Genomic DNA, 13,286 nt, shown 5'->3' with positions numbered 1-13,286 from the left:
TATTGGCGGCAGTTCTGTTTTGTTCTGCAGTATGGCTGGCTTGTGTGGCTCTCTATCTTTGCCGTGGCAGCAGTTTGTCTTTGGTTTTTCGTCGTGATTGTTCTATTTTTTGTTGGCTGTTCGTGGGCCGGAGGTGCAGTATTTGTGTTGTTGGGGTGCTGTTGGTTTTGGTTTGTTTTTCCCTTGGTGGCTGTTGTCTATTTCTGGCGTGGGAGTGTTTTTTAGTGTTGTTTTCTCTGTTTGCAAAGTGCAGCAGAGCTATTATTATTGTTTTTGCTGTTTTAGGCTTTGTTATTGTATAGGCTCTTGTGGCTTCCGTTTGTTCGGAGTTAGAGAGTCCCGACTATTGTAATTGGGCGGAGTATCCCTTATACTCCCGTTATATATCATTGCCTATTAAAAAAAATTTAAAATCTGATCAATTAAATTTGTTGGTGACTCTGATAAGATCTCAAACTGAAATGATTATGATAAAACTTAAAACAATTCACTTTAATATTTGTAAAAAAGAGCATGCAACATTATTTGAATAAGTTAAACTGGTTTATTGATATTCAAGTAACAAAAAATATAATAGTTTATAGTTGAGAATTCATATACTTGAACTGGTTTATAGTAGAGAATTCATATTGCTTATGTACATAAGGAACAAAAGCAACCAAGCACCAAAATCTACACTCTATTTAATAAGTAGCAAAGTTCAATAATAAGACCATGCAAGATCTCAATGCATAAAAGTAACTTAGAAACTACTATGCTAGTTGAGGAAAATACTTACATAGACACAACCATAACACCTGTATTTACACACAATCAATCACATTTTTTTTATTAATTAAAAAATAAAAGTATAATTGTCTCTCTCCTCTTTTATCTCAACCACCCTCATGATGCCAATTAAAAAAGAAATTAAAATTTAAATAAATTTATATTCTCTCTCTTTTCATTGGTTGTGCCTAAAAATATGGGTTTAGGTTCGTATCCATGCAAGTATTTTTCGCTAGTTAAAACCAGAACCTTGAAATCAAACAAATTTTAACAGGTGCAACTTCGCAAGACTTTAGATTTTTCATTAAGTTTGTAATAAAGTTAAAAATATCTCTACATAGCATGTCTTTCTTATTATTTTCGAAATATCTCTACATGACATATAAATTATACAGATCAAGATTTTTCTTCATACTTTCATAGACCATGTAAGTAATGCTAGCAGCTGCCACAACTTTAAGTATATTTGGAAGGACTCCTTTGTAGAAATCTCCAAAGCCTTCATGCTGAACAGTTCTGCAAAATGCATCAAACATCCCCCTTTATGCATCCCAACTGTTTGAAGGTTGTGCCTGTAGCCTGAAAAGAGTTGAATCGTGGTGATTTTGTGAGTAAAGAAAAACCAACTCCAAAAAAACACAAATGATTGGGGTCATTTAATTCGGGTTAGAATAGCATAGAAGCGACACTATACCTAGTACGAATAACCTGTAGTGGATAGACACAAGTAGCTCCAAGGGTTCAAGAAATTGCTTCACATCCTAGTTGTATTAGAGGTCCAGGATCTGTGAAAGAGATAAAAAAAAAAACTAATTCACTTATCAAAAGGCAAAAATTTTAATAGCAATGTTAAGTTGTTATTAAACAAAATACTAATCAATAGGTTTGTGGTTGCAGTAATAACAAACCATTATCATGAATAATATATCTTCTAGACATATCTTTCAATGTATCATAAACATCAAGATCAATGCCAACATAAGGAATCATTCCGATCATAAATGGAAGAAGTCCTCGGTAGAAAGCTTGAGGTCCCTCTTCAATCCATATATTCTTTTCGAGTGTTCCAAGATTATGAGCTCTTCCACCTTCAGAGGCACAAGTCATTAGCTTAGTTTTGATAAGATCCAACAGATAGATTGCAGTAATGCACAATTCCATCGGCCATGCCACCTGCTAAAAGCCTCCCAGCAGCATCGACATCGGATTTGTTGCCTTAAGCATCTCCAATTACATTTTTCAGCATTTCAAAAGCATAGAATTTGATGGCACTTTCTTGTGCTACCTTCACAATGTTCAATCCATTATCGTGGAAAAAACACCTTAGCCTATCTTGCTTCCATATTGTCGTAACTGTTGATATGGTGGAAGAACAAGTAGTCTAGACTTGCAAGACCACCTTCAGACTACCGATAGGAGTAGTAGCTGCCACGTTGGCTTTTATTTTTTATTTTTTATTTTTTATTTTTTGAATAATAAAGTAATTTTTAATTATAATTTTATTTTTAAACAATTCTGATTGAATAATATCAAAAAAGCTAAAATTATTTCTCCTAAGGAATCGAACCAATACTTTTAAACAATATCTTATGTCTTTACCGCTAGGCCAATATGCATTCATGATAAATAATTCCAAGATTTTTAATTATATTAAATAATTCTAAATTTAAAACAAAAGTACGATAAATGATATTCACTTTACAACTAGATAAATCAATTTCTATTACTAATACTATTAATGATAACCTATGACAACAACTATTATTATTTTCTTGCTCGTGACTATTCACAACTTTTTATTTAAAAATCAACTTTTATACGGTTGATACATATGAGGTTAAAGCAAAATGAGATAGATGATACTTTAGTTTAGTTCATGGCCATCTATATATATAACATGGATGTGTGGCATGGTGAATTGTACAAAAAATGTAACATGTAATTCTTGGGAAGTTTAAGCCACATGCATTTGGGTATTTGGACTTTTTTCTTGAATATACAGAGAAAATTACATCTGCCATTTTGAAATGTTCAATAGCAATGGATTTGCTTTCTCTTACGTATGATTATTTTCTAGCCAGTTTCAATGAAAATATTCATAAGCAATGGAAATGTACAACCAGTTACCGTGGCTTAAACTTGTTTTAATTAAATTATTTAATGATAGAAGTTATAGCCATTTTGAAATGTTCAAATATTAGAAAATAAATGAAATGATCGGAAATGTACAGGCGGTTTTAGTGAAAATATACATTAGCAATGGAATTACTTTCTCTTACGTTTCATTATTTTCTTTCAAGTTTCAATGAAAATGTACATTAGTGGAAGTGCTTTCTCTTAAGTTTGATTATTATCTAGCATTTGTTATTTTAAGAAAAAAAATATGTATAAGAGCACAAGGTCAAAGACACCGGCACTACGTCACTTTTATAAGAAAGAGTTTTTACATTGGTTAAAAAAGGACTCTTATCTAGATTAAGGGTGCGAGGTCTTAGAAAAGGAGTAATCTCCTCGTACATAAAGCAAATGAAATTTTGTATAAAAGCACGAGGCTAAAATACACAGACGCACTAAAACCTTTTTTAAAATGATTTACCAAAAGAATATCCTTTTTAAAACATCTGGAAGTTGTATCAAATGAATTTGGAGCAGTAAAATAAGCCATGGGCGGAAATTTTGACTTTCTAATCAATTATAACATACACCCAATCAATTAGAAATACACACACATAAGGCCTAAGCTAGTTTGTATGCACCTTGATTCTGTGCAACGACTAGATATCTTAACTTTCCATTTGGAAAACTTACCAACATATATTTGCATCTTTAAATTGATTAACAACTTGGTCTAATCGATTAGCTAACGATACAGTTCATTAAATGCAAATTCTTTTTTGAGCCAACTTATTGTCTATTAATAGAAGTCTCATTTTTCATTTCAAAGAATACATAATTCTGTTTTGACACTTTCATCTCTCACACTCTCTCTATCTTTCTGTGAAATTTTATTTTACTTTATCTCACTAAATGTTTTAGACAAATACCTTTGTGAGAAAAGTTCCTTTGTGAGTGAGCATATATTTGTAATTCTGGAAAGGGTAGAATTGAAAATTTATCAAGGGGATCTTTTGTATACACCTTGGTTAAATATTATCTATTTTGCGATTTATTTAGGTTATAAGGTCATCCTATAAAAAGATTATATTTGAGGATTGTGTGATCAATCATAGGTTTAGTTGAAGATTAGTCAGTGTTAAAAATTTTCTAGGTTTTGGTTAGCCCAGCTAAAACCAAGATATGTTAAAGCTCAGCCTTATATTAAAAGCTTCATAAGTTCGAGATCAGCCCGACTAAAATCTCACAGGTTTTTGGTTAGTCCGGTTAAAACTAAAGTATTGAGCTCAGAATATTTTGAACTTAAAGACTGACCACTATAAGGTCAGTGTTCATGGAAAGAAGACTAACAATTTTAGCCCACTATTGGAAATGAAGACTGGCCGCTTCATTCTCAACAACATATTGAAGAAAAGACGCAAACGCCTACATCTATCGTCTTGTAATATTTGGTTAAAGATAAACCACCATTTCCTTGTATACGGACGTTCGTGAGTCTTTCATACTAAAAGTTATCAACTATTTCTGGAAACACTCAAGATCAATTCCTGGGAGACGAGTAAGTTCTTTTGATTTGAATGAACCTCTAAAATTCTTGGAGATCGTTTTTTGCCTTTACTTTTTATTTTCTGCAATTTATTTTACGCATTTATCCTTTTCGCTGCATAGTCTTATAAAATGTTCTTAAATTTGATTTTGCTTGTCAGAAGTTTTTAAAACCTAGTTTTTCCAAACCACACTATTCACCCCCCTCTTATGTGTGAAGTCTCAAGTCTCAAAAGTAGCATTAAAGCCTAACTCATGTTTAAGGACTAATCGTCTAAACAGGAAGATTACTTTCGACACAAGATGATTTTTAAATACACCACCTTTTTTTGAAAATAGCAGTTTTATATTTCTCAAGCCAAAATTAATTTTTTCTTCAAAGTTTTAATCATAAATCATGGGAAGCAATAGTCAATGGTCAGCTCTACCCTACTCATCAAGTAGATGATGAAGGAGCGGAAATCCGTATTCTATTTAGACCAAAGAAGAAAAGTGGAAGATATATATATATATATATATATATATATATCTTAAAACCAAAAAATGTCTTTAGATGATAGTAAATTTTTGATGTTCGCAATTGTAAAATTGCCAAGAAATATGGGATACTCTGGAAAAGATATATGGAGTTTCTCCAATTATCAAACAAGAGAAGATGAACACCCGAGGTGAAATATATTCAAATATTAGTCAAGGATTATTTTCTAATATAAAAAATTTTATTAGAAACTGTTTAACTAATAAATATCTAAGAATTAAAAATTGGAAATTTAATCAAATTCTTAATTTAGTAGATGCGAGTCTTCATAAATTTTAGGAAAATCGCAGAGAAGATAAAAGAGCTGATTCAACTACTTAAGGATGAACAAATCCAAACTGAAGAATCATCATCCTCATATTTCTCCTATCATACAACTCTGATTTATTCCTTTGAAAGAACTTGGTCAGTAGTTGAATGGTCTTCAGAAAACTCAACATCAAATGAAGGATCCTATTGTTCAAGGAACGACAAAGAGCATGGGGAAGTTTTTTTAACATTTGAACAAATAAGAGGAGGAAAGACATTGACTTCAGATAGAAACATGAAATAAAGATTCGCCTTTCGAAGAAGAAGATAAAATATGCTCAAAGGAACCCAACGAGGGAGATAGGTTTTCAAGACTTGAAAATAAATATCTTAAAGAAAAGAAGTTTCTAGTATATAAATGAACTCATTGTAAGAAAACTGGACACTTGAAATCATTTTTCTTTGAATCAAAAAGATCTAAAGGTAATTAATTACCTTTGATCTTCTGCAACTAATACACTTAGGTCCAAGAAGATGATATGAGCACTAAAGGTGAAACCTTAAGCGTTTTGCAGGTATGCTTTGCAGCTTGAAGTTTTAATGATTATTTTTTAAAATTGTACAAAGCATCAGTATGCTCTAGAAGTATACACGATCTATGAAAGCCTTTGATCCCCAAGATGAACGATGATGGCAAATCTCAACCATTGTAATCAAAGCAAAATATTTAAGAATATCTCAAATTGATGATCTAAAATGATCAGTTGAATGAATAAGCCTATAACGGACTCATCAAATTCAATTCTTTCTAACCAATAAAAATGAGTTATTCTAGGAAAGGGAGGTTGAAAAGTAACAATTACAGGTGCTGAAAAATAACAATTGGAGGTGCTGAAAAGTAAAAAGACAACATAAAGCTCAACAATATGCATAAAGAAGGTTCCAACACACAGATACAAGAACCTTCACGAAATCATTTGAAAGAAAGGGGAGTCAAAGATGGTTGAATAATCTTACTTATGTGTTTGCTAGACTATCTTAGCAAGAAAAAATGGATGGTTGAAAGTGGATTCAAGTGGCTAGACTAAAGATCGTGCGTATAACTTGAACTCGATCATAATTGTTAAATTATCTCTAATTTAGAGAATGCAACAACGTGATTGATGGATAAATTGATATCATCATTCGTTTAAAATTAAAGTGAAGAATTATAAAAGTATACCTTAAAACATCAAAACATCAAGTGATAAGGTGAAAAAAAACCTTAAACAATGATAATCATTATATTATATACATAGAGAATTTTTTTTTTTTGGTACAAATACATAGAGATCTTGAAAGTGAAAAAGAAAGAAAAAAAAAAACAAACTCCTTTTAAAATCTTTTACTTCTTATACCAAGCCAGATAAGCATACTAGCATCATTTATTATTAAACACCACAAATTAGAAACTGTAGCTAATATATATTCTTACAACAAATCCCACCCGTCCATTTTCTAGGTTTAGTAGAAAGTTTAAAAACAAGTTTGTGTTGGACATATCAAGTTTTGCTATAAGATAGGTTGGCATCTTGAGCATTTAGTGGCTGAGTTTTTTTTACACTATCTGTAGCCACCGGTGGAGCAGAAGGAGCACCACCATCATAGATCATACCATTCATCTGAAGTTGATTTTTCTTCACATCATCTGCCGGAGGAGTAGAAGGAGCACCACCATCGTAAGCCATACCATCCATTTAGTATTTCTTTTTTGGGTTATGAAATTGTTTTAGTATCCAAATACAAATATGAGGTTAAAACAAAATGAGATAGATGATACTTTAGTTTAGTTCATGGCCATCTATATATATAACCTAGTGTGGCATGGTGAGTTGTACAAGAAATGTAACATGTAATTCTTAGGAAGTTTAGGTCGCATGTATTTAGGTATTTGGACATTTATCTTGAAAATACAGAGAAAATTATATCTGCTATGATTTGTTTTATTTTATTTTGTTTAACGATAGAAGTTATTGCCATTTTGAAATGTTCAAATATTAGAAATAAATTTTTTAAACTGTACAACCAGTTACCGTGGCTTAAACTTCTTTGAATTAAATTTGTTTGATGATAGAAGATAAAAAGTAATGACAGGAAATGTACAGGTAGTTTTAATGAAAATCTACATTAGCAAAGTATAGCCATTTTGAAATGATCAAATATTAGAAGATAAAAGAAATGGTTGGAAATGTACGGGCAGTGTTAACGAAAATATACATTTTGCAAACCATACAACCAAGTCAAAACACATTATATTACAAAGTCTTATTCATTACTATAGATATTTTTAATTCTTTTATAGAAATCAAAAAGTATAAGTATATATTTTATCATATACGAAATATTTAATTCAATTTATATAACAACAAAAAATAAAATAATACTTATTTATAAATTCTATTATTTTTATTTGAATTTAAATTGCTATATATTCATTTTTGTTTTTATTTTTAATTTGTTAATGTTGATAAGGATAAGATTATAAAAATGTTTAATTTAAATTACATTTGTTTATTGTGGGTAATGGTAATTGGAAGCATGTTTGGGCGTTGAGAGCGGTTCTTCGGACTTTTGAATTAGTATCGGGGCTTGGAATCAACTATCAAAAAAGTAAGTTAATTGACATTAATACTAATTTACGTTTTTTAGAGGCGGCTTCTTACTTTCTTTCTTGTAAGTTGGAAGATAGCAACTTTTATTTTTTGGGTATTCCAATTGGTTTTAATCCAAGGAAGGAAACCACATGGAATCTACTCTTGTTGAAAATGAAGAATAGGTTGGAAGGATGGACGAATCGTTTCTTAAATTTTGGAGGGAGAATCATACTTCTCAAATCCGTGCTTAGTTCCTTAAGTATTTTCACTATGTCTTTTTACAAGATGCCGAAAAAGGTGGTGAGAAAGTTTACAAGCGTTCAAAGCAATTTCTTGTGGGGCGGATCGGAAGATAAAAAGCGAATTCATTGGTTAAAGTGGGAGGATGTGACTTTACCTTTGAACAAAGGCGGTTTAGGTGTCAAAATTTTGGCTTTGTTTAATTTGGCTCTTCTTAACAAATGGAGGTGGCAGATTCTTCAAGGTCAAAGTTCTTTGTGGTTAAGTGTGTTGAAATCACGTTATGGTGATTTAGCTTCTAAAGTGCTTGGTGGTGGCACGGAAAAGAAAGTTTCCTCTTCTTGTTCTTTTTTGTGGAAGGATATAGTAAGGATTAATTCTTCTTTTTCTCGTGATCCTATTGCTAGTAGTAGTAAGTTTATTGTTCATAATGGCTATAATACTCCTTTTTGGGATTCTATTTGGTTGGAAGACATCGCTTTAAAAGAATGTTTCCCGAATTTGTTTCTTGTTTCCCGTTTAAAGAATGTTTCGGTAGCGGCCATGGGAGGGTGGGTGCATGGTGTGTGGAAGTGGGGTGATTTTGGGCTATCCGAGGATGTTGGGGATGATGGGGTTCGAATGGAGGAGGTCTTGGCTTTGAAGGAAAAAGTAGCAGTTTCTAGTAGGTGGTCGTGTGGGCATGATTCCGTCAGTTGGCCCGGAAATCCGGGTTTGAGTTTTTCGGTAGCTTCTTGTTATGCTTTTTATGAGAGGCTTCGTATACCGTATGGTCCTCCTATTAATCACGCGGAGGTGTTCGGTATATTGTGGGGGATGGAAGTGCCTTTTAAGATAAAAGCTTTCGGGTGGAGACTTTTTCATATAATAGGCTTCCGACGAAAGATCTTTTCATGGCTCGAGGTATGTCTTTTCCCTTGGATGTTTTGAAGTGCATATTTTGTGGATATAGTATGGAATGTAGGAACCATTTCTTTTTTAGTTGTTTGGTGGTGAAAAATATTTGGAGGGAGATAGCTTTTTGGATGGGTAAAGGGGTTATTTTTGAAGAGGAGTGTCGGTCGAATTTTATGGAGTGACACCTATTTTTTCGTAGTAAAAAGGTGAAGGATAGAAAGTTGGGAGTAGTTTGGCTTGCGACTACTTGGATTCTTTGCTTGGTTAGAAATGGTAATTGTTTTCGGAAGGAGGCTTGGAATGTAAACAATACGGTTTGGAACATCAAGCTCTTGGTGTGGAAATGGTCGTTTTATGGAAAAATTACACATCCCAATTATTCTTTCTACGAGTTTAGTATGGACCCTTTGTATTATCTCTCGTGATTGTAATTGGTTTGTAATCTTTCCTTTTTGTCGGGTCTTCCCGGTTCTTTTGTAAGTGGGTTGGAGAACCCTTAGTTCTCCTTTTAATGAATTCTTGCTTACTAAAAAAAAAAATATTGATAAAAAAAGATTATAGTGTTATCAAGTTAGATAGTCACATGCATTCAATTCCTTATAATTATACAATATAATATTTTAAATTTGTTAGAATTCAATTTCATGTATATTATCCTCTATATATAAGATAAAATTGTAAAATTCAATTCACATTTATGCATGAAATTACAGACTTATTTTAACAATTATAAACTTATTTTATAGCAAAGTATAAATGACTAAATACAAATATATATTGTAAGTGTATGTGTGATCAATAAAAGTCTTGTAAAGAAATTGAAGCAACCTAATAAAACCAAATCGCGTTAGTTTAGTTTGTTTTAGTTTAGTATTATTTTTAAAAGTCAATCTAACCAAATCGAACTGTGTGTTTTTCTCGTGCGGTTCAGATGATTTTGACGTCAAAACTACTTAAACTGCACTGTGATCACCCCTAGTCACTATTACAAAAAGAATTTTTACCTTAGTTTAAAAAAGAATTTTACCTTAGGTGGGGGTGCGAGGTAACGACGACCCAGTACACCACTTTTCACCTCGGGCAATTGAACATGCATATGTATTGCAATATCAAAGTAATAAAATGTTATCATCCATAGGGACCAATTTTGAACACCGAATATTATTGTCTTTGTGTTTATCTAATGCGGTTGTTGGTTTTGTTTGAAATATAATTCTTATTTATTACAGACTCATGCATATTTCCGAGTCCAATATGCGATGCAAAACAGTTAGTAGCAAAATAAAAAAATTGGACAACCTATTTTCGTCAACGAGTTATTTTGTCCTATGAAAAAAAATCTACCCACTTTGGTCGTTATAGCTTGTTCTTTCAACATTGATTTACTATAGCTATTTAAATCTATGTTTTAAAAACCAGATTAAACCAACCAGTTCAACTGGTTGGACCGTGAATCAGAGATGAATCTGTTTGGGTCAACCTTTCAAAATCGCTAGTGGGTACAACTGGAGTAGAAACGAAAAAACCGGATTGAATCATCCTAAACAATACGAACCATATAACCGGAGCCAGTTTTGTAAACTAGCTGGTTCAAAAAAAATGCGTCAAATTGGCCATTTTTTTTTAAAGTTTAATATTTTTTTTTTCAATAAGCAATGGAATTAAACAAGGGAGTATAAGGGATACTCCAACCACCATACAACAAGTGGAAACACCTACGGCTCGAAACACGCGAGCGGTAAAACGTTCCAATAATTTAAGTTTAATATGTAAATATCAAAGCTTAACACACATTCTCCAATCATAAAAAAATTTATGTGTTTTTATTACAAACATACAAATTTCTTTCAACCACACTCCATCATATGATCCAATGGTAATGAACTTCAATATGATTCGACCTCGATTGAAAGGAGGAATTCTTCGATAAGTGAATGACACTCTTATTATCACAAAAATAAGACATTATTTTCTTATTTCACACCAAGTTCCATTGCAAATTTCCACAACCATAACAACTATTTTGACGCTTCCACGACAGCTATAAACTCGGTTTTGTAGTAGAGAGTGCAACACACTTTTTCAACTTTGATTTCCAAGCCACGCCTCCCCTGGCAAAAGTCACCCTCTATCCCGAAGTAGATTTTTCGACCATTCAAGCTTCTGGGCAAATCTGAATCTGTATATCCAACCAACATAGTCTTCTTGCATCCCAAAGTTAGTCCAAATTTAAAGTGCCACGCAAATATCTCATCACCCACTTCACGACCTCCCAATGATCTTTTCTCGGATTCGAGAAATAATGACTCACAAATCCCACGACATGAGCAATATGGGTCTTGTACAAACCATAGTGACTTTTTACCAACTTGCAAACATAGTCTTCTTTTCCCTTTTCTAGGAATCCATTTGGTTGCTCCAAGTAAATTTCTTCATGTTGATCACCGTGAAGGAAAGACGTCTTCACATCCATTTGCTCTACTTCCAAATCAAGACTAGCGGCTAGCCCAAGAACCATTTGAATAGACTGCATCTTCACATCCGGAGCAAAAATTTTGCCAAAATCAACACCTTCGAATTGTTTAAAATCTTTTACCACCAAACGAGCCTTGAATCTTCTTTGAGAAGTACACTCATCTTGCTTAATCCGATAAACTAATATATTCTTTAATACTCTCTTACCCTTTGGCAACTTTAATAACTCAAATGTATTAGTCTCACTAAGTGATTGCATTTCATCCTCTATGGCATTCATCCACTCCTTTTTTTTCTCATCCTCTAAAACTTCTTTAAAGTTTTATGGTTCTCCATCGACGGTAAGAAAAACATACCCATTCGAGGGGTATCAAACGGAAGGCCTTTTATCACGAATAGACCGCCTCAACTCATTAGAAGCAGTCTTTTAATCTCTTGATAAACCTCATTTTCAAAAACGTCTTTCGTAGCACATACATCAACAATATCATTAAGATTTAAAACATTACCAACATTCAAATCCATAACTTGATTTTCAATTCGAACATCTTTGAAAGTGATAGGGGTAGGAGCAATAGTAGTTGAGTCCGTATCAACCATTTCTTCATCTTCGAAAATCGGATCTTTATTCTCAATTTTGTCGATGTCCTCAATGGTATAATCCTCTATGAATACGACATCACGACTACGCATAAACTTCCGTTGAACCGGATAAAAGAATCGATACCCAAACCCGTCAAGTCCATACCCAGCAAACACACATTTCTTCGACTTCTCAACCAATTTTGATCTCTCATCCTTCAGAATATGCACATAAGTCATGCACCTAAACACCCGAAGATGGTAGTATGAAACATCTTTACCACTCCAAACATGATTTGGAATATGATACCTCAACAGAACACATAGATTCAGGTTTAAAAGATGCACAACTGTGCTCAATGCTTCTCCCTAAAAGTATTTCGGCAACTTTGATTGAGAAAGTAAACATCTCACCCTTTCCACCAAAGTTCTATTCATTCTTTCGACTAACCCATTCAATTGTGGTGTCTCTGGAGGAGACTTTTGATGACATATACCTTGATCTTGACAATACTTGTCGAAAGGTCCTATGTACTCTCCCTTGTTATCGGTTCGGATACACTTGAGCTTTTTACTCGTTTCTCTTTCAACCGATGCTTGAAATGACTATAAGGTACTTAACACTTGTTCTTTCGTCTTTAAGGTACAAGCCCATGTTTTCTGAGAATAAAAATAAATAAAGGTCACAAATTAATATGCACCGTCAAGTGAATGTGTCTTCACCGGACCACACACATCATAATATACTAAATCCAACACTTCTGATTTCCTCTTTGGTTCGGATAACCTAAATGAATCTCACCTTTTCTTACCAGCCAAATAATGTGAACACTTTCTCAACTTTGCATCGGAAATACCATACAACATATTCTTCTTAGCCAATATACTAAAACTTTTTCACTCATATGACCCAAACGCTCGTGCCATAATTTGGATGAGCTATCACTGTCACAAGTGTTGATGTAGCCCTTCGAAACCCTAAGTTGGATGACATAAGAGTTCAAATTCTTTTTTCCTTTAGCAACCACCATTGAGCCTTTATTTAACTTCCATTCATATTTCCCAAAATGAATTATCATATCCTTCATTTTCCAGTTTTCCAACGGATAAAAAATTGAATCAAAGTTTCGGAATGTGTTTCACACCTTTGAGAACTAGAGTAGTCCCATTGCTAGTTTTGACACTAATCTCCCATTCCGATGACCTTAGCTTGCCCATTATTTCCCATACAAACAACCCCAAAG

General features: G+C 33.0%; 1 pseudogene; it reads right to left on the bottom strand.

Annotated features, from left to right (window-relative positions):
* Positions 1 to 1,139: 1,139 nt before the first annotated feature.
* LOC131597783 (calcium-dependent mitochondrial ATP-magnesium/phosphate carrier protein 3-like) lies at positions 1,140 to 6,951 on the bottom strand (annotated as a pseudogene).
* Between the last annotated feature and the right edge of the window lie 6,335 nt (positions 6,952 to 13,286).

This window comes from Vicia villosa, linkage group LG4 (assembly GCF_029867415.1).
Source record: "Vicia villosa cultivar HV-30 ecotype Madison, WI linkage group LG4, Vvil1.0, whole genome shotgun sequence".
Lineage (NCBI taxonomy): Eukaryota > Viridiplantae > Streptophyta > Magnoliopsida > Fabales > Fabaceae > Vicia > Vicia villosa.
This window is presented reverse-complemented; position numbering and strand designations above follow the sequence as displayed.